The sequence below is a fragment of the Rhinatrema bivittatum genome, chromosome 8 (genome assembly GCF_901001135.1).
Source record: "Rhinatrema bivittatum chromosome 8, aRhiBiv1.1, whole genome shotgun sequence".
NCBI classification, from domain to species: Eukaryota; Metazoa; Chordata; class Amphibia; order Gymnophiona; family Rhinatrematidae; genus Rhinatrema; species Rhinatrema bivittatum.
Genome location: NC_042622.1, coordinates 254654644 through 254669194, shown reverse-complemented (window position 1 = coordinate 254669194; position 14551 = coordinate 254654644).

The following is a 14551-nucleotide window of genomic DNA, read 5'->3' as shown; positions in this document are numbered from 1 at the left end:
ACCACGATGAGAGCGGGAGAGCACAGGGAAGAAGCAGGTTTGCTGCACTCCTGGCAGCTCAAGGCAAGGATACGCTGCCCTTCTGGCAGCTCAAGGCAAGGATATGCTGCACTCCAGGCAGCTCAAGGCAAGGATACGCTGCACTCCAGGCAGCTCAAGGCAGGTTAAAGCATCAGGATCAGGAACAAGGATTAAGACAGACCTCAGTGCTGGAACAAGGACATCTGGAACAGCGGGAACATCAGGACTGGAACACGGATACTGGAACAGGAGACACACCTCAGGGCTGGATCATGGACATCTGGAACAGCAGGAACATCAGGACTGGAACACAGGTACTGGACGAAGAGACAGACCTGGGGACTGGAACAGCAGGCAGGCAGGCAGACATCAGGACTGGACGAGGAGCTCCGACAGGGAACAAGAAACACAGGACCTTGCAGAAGTGCTGGAACACAGACGACTTCCTGGAGCGAAGGATCTCAGGAGTGACCAACTCCTTGCGAAGGCAAAGACACACTGAAAGCTGAGCCCTTTAGTAGGGCTGAGGTGGACAACGCCCAGGGAGGGGTCAGCAGGGGGCCACACCTGGCTGGCCCTTTAAGAGGAGCAGAGAGGCGCGCGCTCGCGCCCTAGGAGGCTGGAGAGAAGAGCCGGAAGCCGGTGGCGTCCCCAGCCACGTGGAGGGCCCAGGGAAGCAGTGGAGCAGCCCTGGACTGGAGCTGGGTGAAGGCAGGTCACTGGAGCAGCTCCCAGCTGCAAGGACTGAAGCAGAGAGAGGTAAGGCTGGCTGCAGGGGAAGCATGGGGCTGTAGCAGGCTGCAGGCACCGTTCCACACAGCAAGGCTGAAGCAGGAAGGCAGAAGCGAGGTAAGCTGGCTGCAGGGAGAACAGAGAGACTGCAGGCAGAGTAGAGAGCTGTAGCAGGCTGCAGGCACCGGCAGGGACGGCTTCCCTGCTGGGCAAGGACCCGGACTGTAGCAGGCACCAGCAGAGACGGCCTTCTGACTGAAGGGCCCGGGATCGCAGCAGCACGTCGGGAGAAAGCAGGAACAGCTGCGGGGACAGCCCCAGCTGATTCAGGGAGAAAGAGAAACAGCATCGTCAGCAGCCCGACTGGCTGTGAAGGTAAGAGCCTGTCCATGCTCCTCAAGGGCAGGATCGCAACACTTATCGCCACCTCTGCTGCTCTCCTCCTTCGCAGCTGGAGCCACGCCGCTGACTCCACCTCTAGTGGGGAAGTCCTCACCAGGATTCCCTCCTGTGGCGTGTGCCGCTGCCATTGGGGCTTCATCTTCGCGGCGTGGATGCCGCATGTTGCCTGGCTCTCCTGCGGCTTGGTGCTGCCTCTGGCCTGCTTTCTCTTCCTCCATGTGGCAGGACGCCGCCGCAGGCCTCAGCTGCTTCCTTCTTCATCCGGGACCCTCTAGGCGTGGGCGCGCACCTCTTCTCCTTCATGTAAAGGGCCAGAAGCAGAAAGCACTTCTCGACCCCACCAGATGATGTCCTCAGGGCACTTCCTGGACCTGCCCTATGTAAAGGCCCTGCTTCGGTTCCTCAGGGACTTCGAATGGAGTTACAACAGCTCCAGGGAGTTACAACAACTCCAGGGAGTTACACCACCTTCCATGGAGTTACAAGCTCCAGAGAGTTCCAACAGAGGTCCATCTACCTGCTCCTGACCAGATGACTTCATGTTCCATGTTCTTCTTGTCCCCGATGTCTCCATCTGATGTTCTGGGTCGTTCCTTGTCTGACCTTCTTTGTGATATGTTCCAGCCTATGGCTTTCCCTTCCTGAAGCCCTGCAGTTCCCCATCTGTGTCTAGATGTCCAGATGACCACTCATCCAGATGCCCAGATGTTCACTCGTTCAGATGTCCAGGTATCCAGATGTCCAGAAGCCTTTGCGTCCGGAGGTACCATTCTCTTGAGTACTGATGTTCTTTGTTCCTTATCTCGATCCTGAAGAATCCGCAAGCAGCCTTGCCATCCACTGGACTTCATCTCCAGACGTCCTTCTTGGGAGTAAATCCGTCATTCGGTGTCCATCTTCGGGTGACTGGAGTCCCCTTCCAGCTGGATCTCTCTCAGGCGCTGTCTGGATCCTTTTCTCCGTTCTGTGCATGTTCTGCTCACCGCGTGGTCCGCAACCAGCCTCCTAGGGTGTGTAGGGCATTCAGCAGAACAGGGTGGTCCGTGACCTGCCTACGTCGGGCTGTGTAGGGCGTCCTGAGGGACAGTGCCTTCCATGTTCCAAGAGTCTCACCTCTTCCAAGTTCCAAGAGTCTCGTCTCATCCAAATTCCAGGAGTTTTCGTCTCCTCTATGTACTCTGACTCTTTTCATGTTTCTAGAATCTGGAGTCTCCTGTTCCAGTTCCTTATCTCTTCGTTTCCAGCCCTCTGCCTCTGTCCAACCTCACTAGTTCGTGTTGGCTCAGCAGGGGGCTGACCCTGCTTCATCCCAGCTCTTGTGTACTTGCTTCGCCTGTGTCTGTACTCGCTCACCTCCCTCGGGGCGTGTCTTGGGACTCCTCCCTGAGCCGTTCCATGGGCCAAGGGCTCACTCTCCCCAGGTGCAGATGATCGCGCCTCTGTGTCCCTCCTCAGGGCCCGCTGGGCGTGTTTGTAACAGAATTTGAAGGCCATGAGCTCAGTGAGCGTGTGCCTGTGATAGGCACAAATTCCTGGACACATTTTTTAATTTTTTGTCTGGCCTAACTTTTACCAGAAATTTTTTCAAGTTCTTGAATTCTTGTTTCCTGTTTTTAAGCACAATTTTTTCTCCAATTTCTGAACTCATGTTTCCTGTTTTAAAGCAGAATGTTTTCAAGTTCTTGGCCTTTGTTTCCTGTTTTTAAGCAGAATTTTTTTCTTCAAAATTCCTGGACTCATGTTTTCTGTTTTCAGTCAGAATTTTTGGTACTAACTTGCGTGTCTCTTTTCAGTATGTCTGGTTTTCTACGACCCGCAGGAGGTGCCTGCATCCAGACTTTCTTCAAGTTCAGTCCAGTCCTGGAACCTTCTTGACCTGCAGGAGGCGCTTGCCATTGTTCCAAGGACCATCTCCGTTCTTTCCGCTGCGATGTTACTCTTCTCCCTGGGTTTCATATGACCTGCAGGAGGCGCCTGCGCCCAGACTTCCACATCCAACATCAAGTTTGATCCTTTCGTCAAATTAACTCCTAGAGGATATACCAATTCGAGTATACTCCACAGCAACTTTCAGTTCCTGGGTTCCATACAACTTGCAGGAGGCACCTGCGCCCAGATTTCCACATCCAGTACCAACTCTCACTTCTCGCCAAGTACCTCCAAGCTTCAAGGAGTATACAGCAACTCCAGGTCCCTGGGGTTAAACGACCTGCAGGAGGCGCCTGCACCCTAGATCTGGTCCTGTTTCATCTTGCACCTCACTCCTTGCTGGTGTAGTTTCTAGCCCTGGACTTCTCTCCAGTTTTTTGAAGATCACTTTGGAGCTCTTTACCTCCTTGATTTCAATGCGGATAGTTGCCTTGGACTCTCAGCTTTGATCCCGCATTATTCCATACAAGTGGGAAGTTCTACCTTTCCTCCATTGCAAGCTACTAAGTCTGTATCCTGTGGTTCCTTTGTTGTGCCAAGGCAAGCTGTTCTGAATCCAGAGTTCATCATCATTCTCCTCCAGCATCCTTTCCTGCAGCATTCTGAGCTGGTAGAACCTGAATTGGAGTTCATGAATTCCTACATCCGCTCTTCTGGTGTCCATCCGCTGCTAAGCTAAGGCCTATAATATCTTTAGCTTGCCTATAGCCTGCTGGAATCCTTGCTATCCTTGAGCCTCACCGTCTACCTACAGCAGCACATCTGACTCAATCCTGAGTGATATTCATCTATACTCATCTTGAAAATCCAATACAGTGAATCAATATCCTACCTGAAGTATCGTAGTGATGTCTGTTCTCTTCCAAGCTCCTCTTGAACATCTTCTTTACCATATGGGAGCCTGCAGCAGACAGAATGCTGACTCAATGTCTACCTTTGCCATCAAAGCCCCTGGACCACATATCTGCATTAGCTGAACTGCTGAGATGAATGACTGGCATCTTACCGCACAGAGCTCTTGAGGGATGAAATCATTGACCGATCTTGCCTCAGGGAAGGACAAATTGTGGAGTAGTCTAAACTTTCCAGTCTCTTTTTTAGGGTTTACTGCAAGGGGGGGATAGTACCAAGTCCAGAAAGGGAGACTCGTGGAATGGTCCCGCTATGCGCCCTAATGCAACCTCTGTTTATCTTTGACGATTCTGGGCATGCTGCTCGCCAAGGAACAATTTGTGCCACCTCTGACTCTGGCGGGCTCATGAATGGGATAACAAAACCAACCGAGAATCCTCTCAACAAGAACAACGAGGTCTCTGTATTCGGGTACCTAAGCAACTTGAACCGGCGTAGGTGCTAGACCAAGGTCCTCATTTCTGGGTACCTTTTATTGTTCCTCCCAAGGCAGACCCTGCACCTGTGCTCCCTTCTCCTGAGTGCTTTCTGCATTTGGAAGCTGGATGACTGGCTCCACAGTTGAGACAACTGTGGCGGAATTTACATTCCGGATAGTTGCAAGCCGAGCGGTTGAACCGCCAGCAGATGTCTGACAAACCTGCTCCAACTGTTCCGGGACCGCCCGGCATGGTGCTAGCACGAAAGAAACGCCCGCCCATCCCCAGGTTAGCTCTCACTGAACTGCTCGGCGCATAGGAAGGAATCTTTGCATTCATCTGTGTTAGCCACAATCCCACGTCCCTTGTGCGCCAGGATAGAAATGTATTCTCTTCCATACAGTCTTGGAAGCGCTCATCGTAATTAAGCCAGGACCAGCCTTCGTAGTGCTTGCTGGCTGCCAATATCCTATCTGCGAATGCTAACATCGGCCACATTGGGAGCTATCATGACGGCCTATCACGCTCGCCAGTCTCAGGAATGAGCGGGTCCAATTTAATATTTAATGCTTCTGTTTTCTTCTGTGTGCCTGGGAAGTGCTCAACTCCTCTCTTTTTTAACTCTTTTCCCCTGCCTCTCCAACCTTTGAGTAGACGGAAGAGGTCATTATATTTCCTCTGTCTAATTTTCTTGTGCATCGCCTTGGGCACATCCTCCCAAAGTTCTGAAAACATAACTAGCGCCGGCGACCTCTGTCTCGCCCTTTGTCCCCTTTTTCTGCGTCCTCACTAGAGGACAATCCAGAAGAGCTCGAACAAGAGGAGGAAGAGGATGCTGAGGAATCTGAAGAGCTAGACCTAGTGCGCCTGCGCTTACGCTTGGCCTTGTCCCGCTTCCTAGCTTTCTTTCCTTCCTCAGTCGTGTATGCATTTGTGACCTGCTCTGTTCTCCCCGAGTTCCCCGCCGGCTGTGCGGTACCCACATTTGATATATTAGCAGAGAAGTCGGGCATCGCAGTACCAGCATGCAATATATTAGCAAATACATTGTGTAACCCCGACCTGATGCCCGTCTCACCTGTGTTCAAGACCTCTCTGTTTATGGAACCAGCTGGCAGAACCAAAGGTCTGGAGGTACCCTCCGCCATACGCACTTCAGTATGCTCGACCTCATAAACTCGCCCATCCGATGTGGTTGGCATCTGTGAAGAGAAAGAGACAGCAGACGCCGCAGGACCTGGCATTTCTGACATGATGGTATTGCCCACATATGAGCGAGAGGCATCCCTAAAGGGTCTGTGACCTGGCTGTGATCCTGGGGGTCTCCCTGCTCCAGAGGGTGGGTAACCGTAAGGGAATCCCTTGTACCCTGTCGGCCAATAGCTGGAAGGGCCACCCCAACCATTCATCGGGGAAGGCGATCCGCCCTGAGGGCCGTACCGTTCCGTGTCCCAGAGCTGAGCCAGGGCAACGGTCCAGTAAGATTATCGTTCTCTTTGGGGATGTAAGGACCTCTCTCCCCTTGAACCCTGTTCGAGACTGGACCCCACTCACCCGAGTAGCCTGTGGTCGGAGCGTTGTCTCTGCTCTGCCACTGACTCTCCTGTCTGCTGTCTGGGGATCTGAGGTCGATTGCCTCCTCCGCCGTTGTTGCAGTCCTATAGTCCTCGCTGTACTTTAACATCCTTGTGGCACCTTCTACTTGCGACGAAGCAGCCACTACTATATCTGCCCTAGGGCCAAGGCGTACAGTACTTTGGCCGAAGAAGGCAATGTGGGATGATTGTAGGTCCACATTCTTCTCTCCGCAGCGTTAGCGTGGCGCCATCTGTCTCGTAGAATCCTTGACATAGTGCTTCCAAGCCGCAGGTGGGGCCTGGCATACGCCCTGCTCCCCAGTCTGTCTTCCCTCGTGTGCGATGTCTTCCTCTTTTTGGGGCAGGCAGTTCTGAGGAGTACGGCGTCGTTGCTCAAGCGGAACCCCTCCCAACCTCTGATCGAAGGGGTCTGGCCTGGCGTCCGCTCCCGAAAATTTCCTGAACTGCCTGTGCCTCACCCATTGTCTCTCCAGGTGCTACTGTGACCTCCACGGACTCAATCTCACGCAGGCTGATGTTAGGAGCCATGCGGGACACACCAGGGGAATGCTGGTAGTTTTCGCTTCTGGGCTGGAAGAGCTGTGGCACTGGGGCCTCCATCCGGTGGAGCTGTGGCGCTGGGGCCTCCATCTGTCAGAACTGAGGAACTGAGGCCTCCATCTAGGTTTATTTATTTATTTATTTTAATGTGCTAGAGTGATCAATGAAGAGAGGCCCGGGGAGGCAAGGCCATAGAGCACGTGGACGAGGCCCAAATTCGGGACACAGAGCCTGGGAAGGCAGTGGCAGGCACATTGGAAGGCTGCGGGGGGGGGAGCAATTCTGGTGCTCACACGGCAGTAGGTAGGCTTGGGGCCTGCAGGCAGGAGCAGGGCCAAAAAAAAAGAGCTGGAGAAAGACTCTCGTGGATGGGGGGGGGGGGGGGGGGGGGGGGGCAGAACATGGAGGGAGCTCGCGGGCCGAGCAGAGCTGCAAGGAGACTGTAGGAGCACCGATGGACACGCGTGTGGGGGGTGTGGCCGGATCGAGTACTCACGCGGCGACGGAGGCTTGAGGCCTGCCGTGAATGAAGCAGGGGCCTCGGGTATGAGTTGTCTGGCATGAAGCAGGTGCGATGCGAGTCCGGGGAGCGTCAGCAGGCAAAGAGGGGGCTGCCGGCACTCCCTGGCAACCTAATCGGCTGGATCCCAGTTAATTGGTTCATCTCTCCCTGTGGGAACCAATTGGGATCCCAGCCCGCCTCTCCGAGGACCGGATACATCCTTGGGGTCGGTGACCAATGGGTGGGCGCACCAGCACGGGAATGTGTGCGTGGCAGCCCACCCTCCATGCCCCTTCCCCCTCCCCCCGGATGCCGGCGCGGCTAGTGCCTGGCACCCACATTATGCCTGGGCACCCCGATACTTCATCGGGGTTCCCTTCTCCTCTCCCAAAAGTCCACCTTTGATTAATTAATGGAGGCAGCCCTCCCCCACCTCCTTCAGATACAGGCCCCTCACATTCTTCCCTTCACCCCTCTACAGAAACCCTCCCTCTCCCCCCCCCCCCCCCCACCACACACACACACAGACACAAACACACAGGCATTTGAGATTTATCACTGTTTAGGAGTCTCTTCTTCCAGGCATAACTCCCTCCTCCTTGACTTTACAGAAAGCTGAGCATTAGAAAACAGTGCGCTGAATTTCAACACACAGTTGTAACGCACAAGTGACATTATTTTTTAAATTTCCAATGCAGTAAGCTAATGCCATGCTAATGCACCGAGAGTTAAGAAGTCCACATGCTGAGTTAAAATGTGCGTTTGACACAAGCTGAAAGCACCTTTTAACTCGGAGGGGAGTGTGTGTGAAGGGGGGGGGGGGGGGGGGGAGCTGCCTGTAACAGCCTTGCTGCCATCATGCACCCCAACAGCATCTGGAAGTCTCTGGAGGTCTTGGAAAGGTATGGCTACAACTCGGCTCCAGGGGTGGGTCAGAGAGTTATCCGATCATCCCCCACTCCCACCCCCTCCACAAAATAAGAGGCAAGGTAGATAATCAAGAGTGGTTTCAGAGACTACAATACCGGTGCATTGCTTCCAACCGACTAACAGACCCATTCGTCCACACACACACACATAAAAAGTGGTTACGGTGAGATTGCAAATTGCTTACTCTCAGCAGGCAAAGCAACACATGAAAGGGAAAGGAGGCTGGATAAGGTGTGTTGTTAGAAATGTGACCTTTTAAAAGTGATGGGATGGCGTGCTCAAGGCTTTCTTTTCAGTCATATTGATAGAAGCATAGAGCCGTTTCTGGTTCCTCTATGAAACTGGGGTGGGGACAGCACGGAGCAGGAGAGCCAGCCCAGAATCAGCCAGCTGGGAACACTACGCCATCTCTGACCAAGAGTAAAGTTTCCAGTGCTAAGAAATCAGGGATAGGCCAAGTGTTCCTCTCTGCTTGTGGAAGTACTGCTCATGCCCTCATCTGCATGGGATTTTCCTATGAGGGCACTAAGAAGGATGCACAATTTAAAATGCACAAAATGTGTGTTCAAGTGTGGCTAAAACTGTACCTTCAGCTGAACACACTTTATTGCAGAAGCTGGGGAGAAAGAACAACTTTATTTGGGCTCTCTTCCTTGCTTGCTTTCTAAAGTCTGTGGTAATTGAGCAAAGTGCATCACTTTTTTTATTGTCTGCCTATCTTGCAAAGAGTGAGCCAAATTGTTGAAGGTGGGACTGGGCAGGGAACTTTTGGAGAGGTCTGGGTCACCAACCTTCTGCTGTCTCTAACTGCCTCCCATCTCCCAGAAGAACAAAGTCCTAACTAAGGCCACACACAAGACAAGCATTTAGGTAGACATACACACACACACACACACACACACACACAACACACCTCCCCCAACACTTCCCAAGCCACACATCGGCAGCCAACCCACACACATCCACATGCCTTACATCTATTTTTGCATACAAAGCCCTTACACATACATCTGTCATGCACACAGTCCCAAGCGACAAGTGCAAAAACCATACTAAGACATAGTTTGTACATAAGGTAAGAACCCCATCTTCCCCTTCGGTTTTGAAAGAGTTCCCAAAGCCAAGCCTCTGCATGCTTCCCCCCCCCCCCCCGGTTAATTTTTTTTTTTTTTTACAGTTTTGCCAACTCCACCAGTTCTCCAGTGGGAGACTGCTCCATACATTCATCACCTTTTCTGGGGAAATAATTACTTCCTTAGGTTACTCCTAAATCTACCATCTCCCAGCTTCATCTCAAGACCCCCACACTGAGCAATAAAAGCAAAATACTGTGACAAGAGGCTCCTGGCGTCCGCATTTCCTTTCTAGGATTATTATACTAATGGGAGTCATCAATTAAAGAAAAAGCAGTGAGAAAAAAATACAAGGCAATGTAGGGGATGAGGGGTTCACAGGGGTCCCATATCAGTAGAGGAATGTTCAGTTTGTACTCTTGTACTTTTGCAGTAAGTCTACCAAGGATGTGACATGGGAATGGATTAAAAAAAAAAAAAAAAAGAGCTAACTGCACCTAAGCCTTATAGTAACTCTCCAACTTGCTGGAGGTCAAAACTGATAATGTAGGAGGCAGCAATAGACAGGATCTTATCCCTTTTCCAGGAGGTGACAGCCTCCCACAGGTTTGTCATGGCAACAGCTCTCAATTACAGGCTTCCCGCTGGCCAGTTCCAGCCACCAGCCTTTCATCCCAGGCCTCCTGGAGAGAGAAATGGCCAACCCTGTGCTCAAATAAAGAGAGGGTTTAATGATTGTGACTAGCAGCCAGACAAGGACTGAGTTTGGGTCACTTGGCCAGGTTTCTTAATTACCAACGGCAAGTGGCTGCCCTCAGAAGTGGCTGCATGGCCTGGAGACACTATCCCAAACTCTCCTGTCATGATATAGCCTTACTTGTATACCACAGTCAAAAAGCCTACAGCTTTGTGGTCCAAAGAAGAACAGGGTCGCTGGAACCTGTTGAGCGATATTACAATAACACTTGACCATCCTACTGCTTCTGCGTGTGGTTTCTGACTGTGTTTCTCCGAGGTTTAACATTTAAATTTGTTGTACTTTTGTGAGCTGTTCTGGATGCTTTCAGAAGGACGGGGTAAAAAATGGAAAAATAAAATAAATAGAAAGAGCTCATCTTCACAGCCTCAGGAGTTCAAGAACATCACCAGTAAATCAGGCTTCAAGTTGCATACACCTATTAAGAAAGAATTAAGAAAAGATGAGCATGAAACAGTGTACCTTTTGCCTAAGGCTTTTATTACCTGCAGCTTTGGTACGGGAGAAAATTTCCACTCCCCCTTCCCTCCAAAAAACATTCATATAAGTTTATTTTTTTGGTTTCAGGGATTTTTTTTTAGGATTCAGTTCATCTAATGTTGATTTTGGTTTGGTTTGTTTGCTGAACTGAAATAAACATTAAGGGGTAGCTTTTAAAAGAAGCACGCGCGTCCTACATGTGCGCGTGCTACCCGGCACGTGCACATGTATGCCCGATTTTATAACATGTGTGCGCGCCGGCGCACACATGTTATAAAATCCAGGGTCGGCGCGTGCAAGGGGGTGCACAATTGTACACCTTGCGTGTGCTGAGCCGCACTGCCTTCCTCCGTTCCCTTCCCCCTAACCTAACCTTCCCACCCCTTCCCCTAACCTTTCCCCCCCCTAGCCCTACTCTAATCCCCCCCCTAATCCCCCCCCCCCCCCCGTCTCTTGGTGCAAGTTGCGTGTGCTGGTAGCCTTCTGGCACGCGATCCTCCAACATGGCCACTATGTTGGAGGCCTCTGGCCCCACCCCCGCTCTGCCCGCCCTGCCCTCGCCCCGCCCCCAGACTACCCCTTTTGTAAAGCCCCAGGACTTACATGCGTTCCGGGGCTTTACGCGCATCACCAGGCCTTTTAAAAATAGGCCCAGCGTGCATAAGGCTGGTTACGCACCTAACCCTTTTAAAATCCGGCCCTAAATGAAAAAAAAAAAAGAGAGAGAGAAACACCCCATCTTCTCAGCCTCCACCAGCCTTTTACTCTTTCTGTAATGTTGGCAGAATGATAAAAGGGGCAGGAACCATCCTCGGTCACTCTTGCCTTGCCAGCTCCACTTTAAAGATGGTGTCGGCCTCAGGCTGGCCAGCGCCAGGTTTATTTATTTGAAAACTTTATATCCTGCTATCTCCAATTCTAAGCAGGTTACAGCGATACACATGTGGTTTATGGCCATGAAATAATACGGCCAAATATTGCTCTCCAGCTGTAAACCAACATGCTGGCAGCCAGCTGTGAGGCCGGTGTCATGTTTAAAGCAGAACTGGCCCCTGCTCCTTTTCCCGTTCCACCAGTACTATGGAAGGGTTGAGAGGATGGGCACCATGGGGGGCGGGGGAAGCATGGCCATATTTTTAAATTCTAGACAAATAGTGCTCACAGTTTGCTAACAGAGCGTGCACCATTTGCCAGAAATTAAAAACTTGATGGTTTTCGGACTTTTTGTAGTCAGTAGGGATTAGGTTTATTTGAAAATGGCCGTTTTCAGTTCAGATTGCAAATGTATTTCAAACGAAAGCACATCCCAAAAAAAACATAAAAGCAAAATTTTTTCAAAAAAAAATAAAAAAAATCTCTGGGGACTTTTATTTATGGACATTTGATAGTCCACCTTTCCCCTACAGTTGGTCTCAAGGTGGATTACAAAAAATGGAGAGGTATATGAACAGCTTGTGTAATTAGAGTAGTATTGGGAACCACATGCGAAACCCATTCATGAACTGTTTAAGGCCCAGTTGTGTCCCTGTTGTGTATAACACAGTCCTTCCTCAGGAGTTTAGCTGGTTGGGCCAGAAGAAGGGAGCCTCGGGTGAAAAGCCTATCCTTTGTACTTTAGTCCAAGTGTTACATTTTAGGATTGGGTAAATGCCTTGCTCACATCAGGGTCAATATTCAGAGCAACTTATCTCATAGGTTCAAAAATTAGATTGTAAGCCCTGTGGGGATAGGGAAATACCTATAGTACCTGAAGGTAATCCACTTTGAAGTGCCGAAAAGCAGAATTTAAAAATCTAAAAATAATAAATACGCTGTCAGGCTAAATGGCAACTTTTTGAATATTGGGGCACTTATTTAGTGTTGGGACGCCCTGGTTGCCCACTAGATGGCTCTAGATCCCTGCCCTTAGGGTTAGACAGCTAGAGGGAGATACCATTTCTTGTAGCACCTCCCCCTGACTTTGTCTGTAATGGTTTAGTCTCTGCCTATGTGGGAGGGCTAGGAGCAGGTTAGGGGTGGTCAGTTTGAGTTGGCTTCGAGGAAGGTGGAGCCGGGTTCACGAGGAGGATGATTTTTGAGAAGGCCTATGCAGTGCACCCCTTGCCTGTTTAGGGTCTGCCTCTTCTTTTGAGAGAAGGACTTAATTTTACTGTTGGGCAGTTGTTCAAGTTTTGTTGGGGTGAAATCCTGGATCCGTGTGGTGAGGGACAAGTCGCATATCCAATGGCCAGGGGTAAGAAGACCTGCCTGTCACTTCCCCTGCAGTGGAGGTACAGCAGTGACTCGACACTAGGGATGTGAATCGTTTTTCTGACGATTGAAAATATTGGAAGATATTTTCAAACTTGTCAGAATTCGGGAGGCCCCCGAACCCGATAGGAAAACCCCACAAAATTTCTCGTGGGGTTCTCTTATCGTTTTGCGTTTTGGGGGGGGGGGGGGGGGGCGGTAAGAAAGGGCACTTAAAAATAAACCCCAAACCAACCCCGACCCTTTAAATTTGATTCTTTTGCATCCCCCACCCTCCTGACACCCCCCCCCCCCCAAATTTTTAAAGTACCTAGTGGTCCAGCGGGGGTCCCGGGAGCGATCTCCCGCTCTCGGGCCGTTGGCTGCCACTAATCAAAATGGTGCCGATGGCCCTTTGCCCTTAGCATGTGACAGAGTATCCGTGCCATTGGCCGGCCCCTGTCACATGGTAGGAGCACTGGATGGCGCAGGCCGCGGTTTTTACCCGAACTTGATACCAGAGACGAGTCCGGGACCAATTCACATCCCATTCCCTACTCGACACCTCTAGAGAGTTTTTGGACCGTGATAGATCTTGCCCAGTTTTTGGTTGTGAGGAGGTTTTTGTGCCTCTCCTCCTCATAGAGGAGTATGGGCTATATTAGCTGGGGTGGGGGGGGGGGGGTGTTTCTCATGTATTGACCTTTCCTCTGGAGAAGTCCTGAACAGAAGAGCAAGGACAGGAGCAGGAATTTCTGAAGACCATCCACAGGATCTTCACCCGGACACAGGCTGGGTACTAGAAACTGAGAAGTAAGGCAGAATTTTTCCAGGTTTGAGGGGACCCCACACAGAATAGGATTTTCCCCCAGAGGCTGGGACTCTTATGCACTCAGGGTAGGAATGATGAGCTAAATCCTAAACAGAAGGAATTGCATGTCCAGCTGTAAAATCATCCTTTACTTCATTATTGGACATTGATTGAACTATTTGAAAGAATCAGTAAATTTATTTTAAGTACCCAGACTGTGTCCATGCCTGTCTGTCCTTGCAATCCAGCATCACATCGAGTGGCATAGCGCTTACACACACCTGGGACTATTCACATCACTGCCTGGGGCTACAAGGTTAAGCCTTTCCCCCACAGAAAGCATCCACACCTTGGACTGACTAGAAATGGGGAAGAGGCAAAGAAAGATTGCCCCAAGAGAAATTATTTTGTGCTCCCCCTACCCTTCTTACCTCTTCCCCTCTCCACCCTGACTCCCAAATCTATCCTAGCTATCCTTTTTTTTTTTGTTTTGTCACTTGCTTCCTGCCCCGAGTTGAAGTAAGTTGCGCACGCGGGCCGCCTGCCAGCGTGCGAGTCATCGGGACAACGCAAAATGGCACTGTCCTGGCTCGCCCCTCCCCATCCAGACCATGCCCCCGGCCCGCCCCTTTTGCAGGGTCCAGCATTTCTGCCTCTAATGGGGGTTACGTACGTGGCCGGGTCCATTCTAAAATGCGCACGGCGTGCACAAGACCCAGCTATGCACGTAACCCCTCATTTTTACACCCGTGGCCCTTTTAATATTGGGCTGCACGGCCTTAGCTATTTCTCCCCAGTGCAAAGTGGTGGAAAGGCTCAACTCGTGTTTTCTTAAACATGGAAATATAACTCCCAGTCAGAGCTGGAGTAAAGTTTTGGGGGCTCGTGTTAGTTTATTTATAAAACATGATGTATGCTTTGTGCATACAACTTTTGAGTCAGCTCATGCTCCTCACTCATTTTGTACGCACAACATTTAGGGACACAACTTGCGCCCCTTGCTCATTTTCGTGTGTACAACTTTTAGGGACACAACTTATGCTCCCAACTCATGTTTTCCATGCAGAGCACAACTTTTACATGCACAAATCATAATTTCTGCAACAACAGTATGTATAAATCATGTTTTATGCACATAAATCATGTTAGTGCACACAAGGGAGCGAACTTTCAAACAACTGCGCATGGTAGCATAGACACACATATATTGCCACGC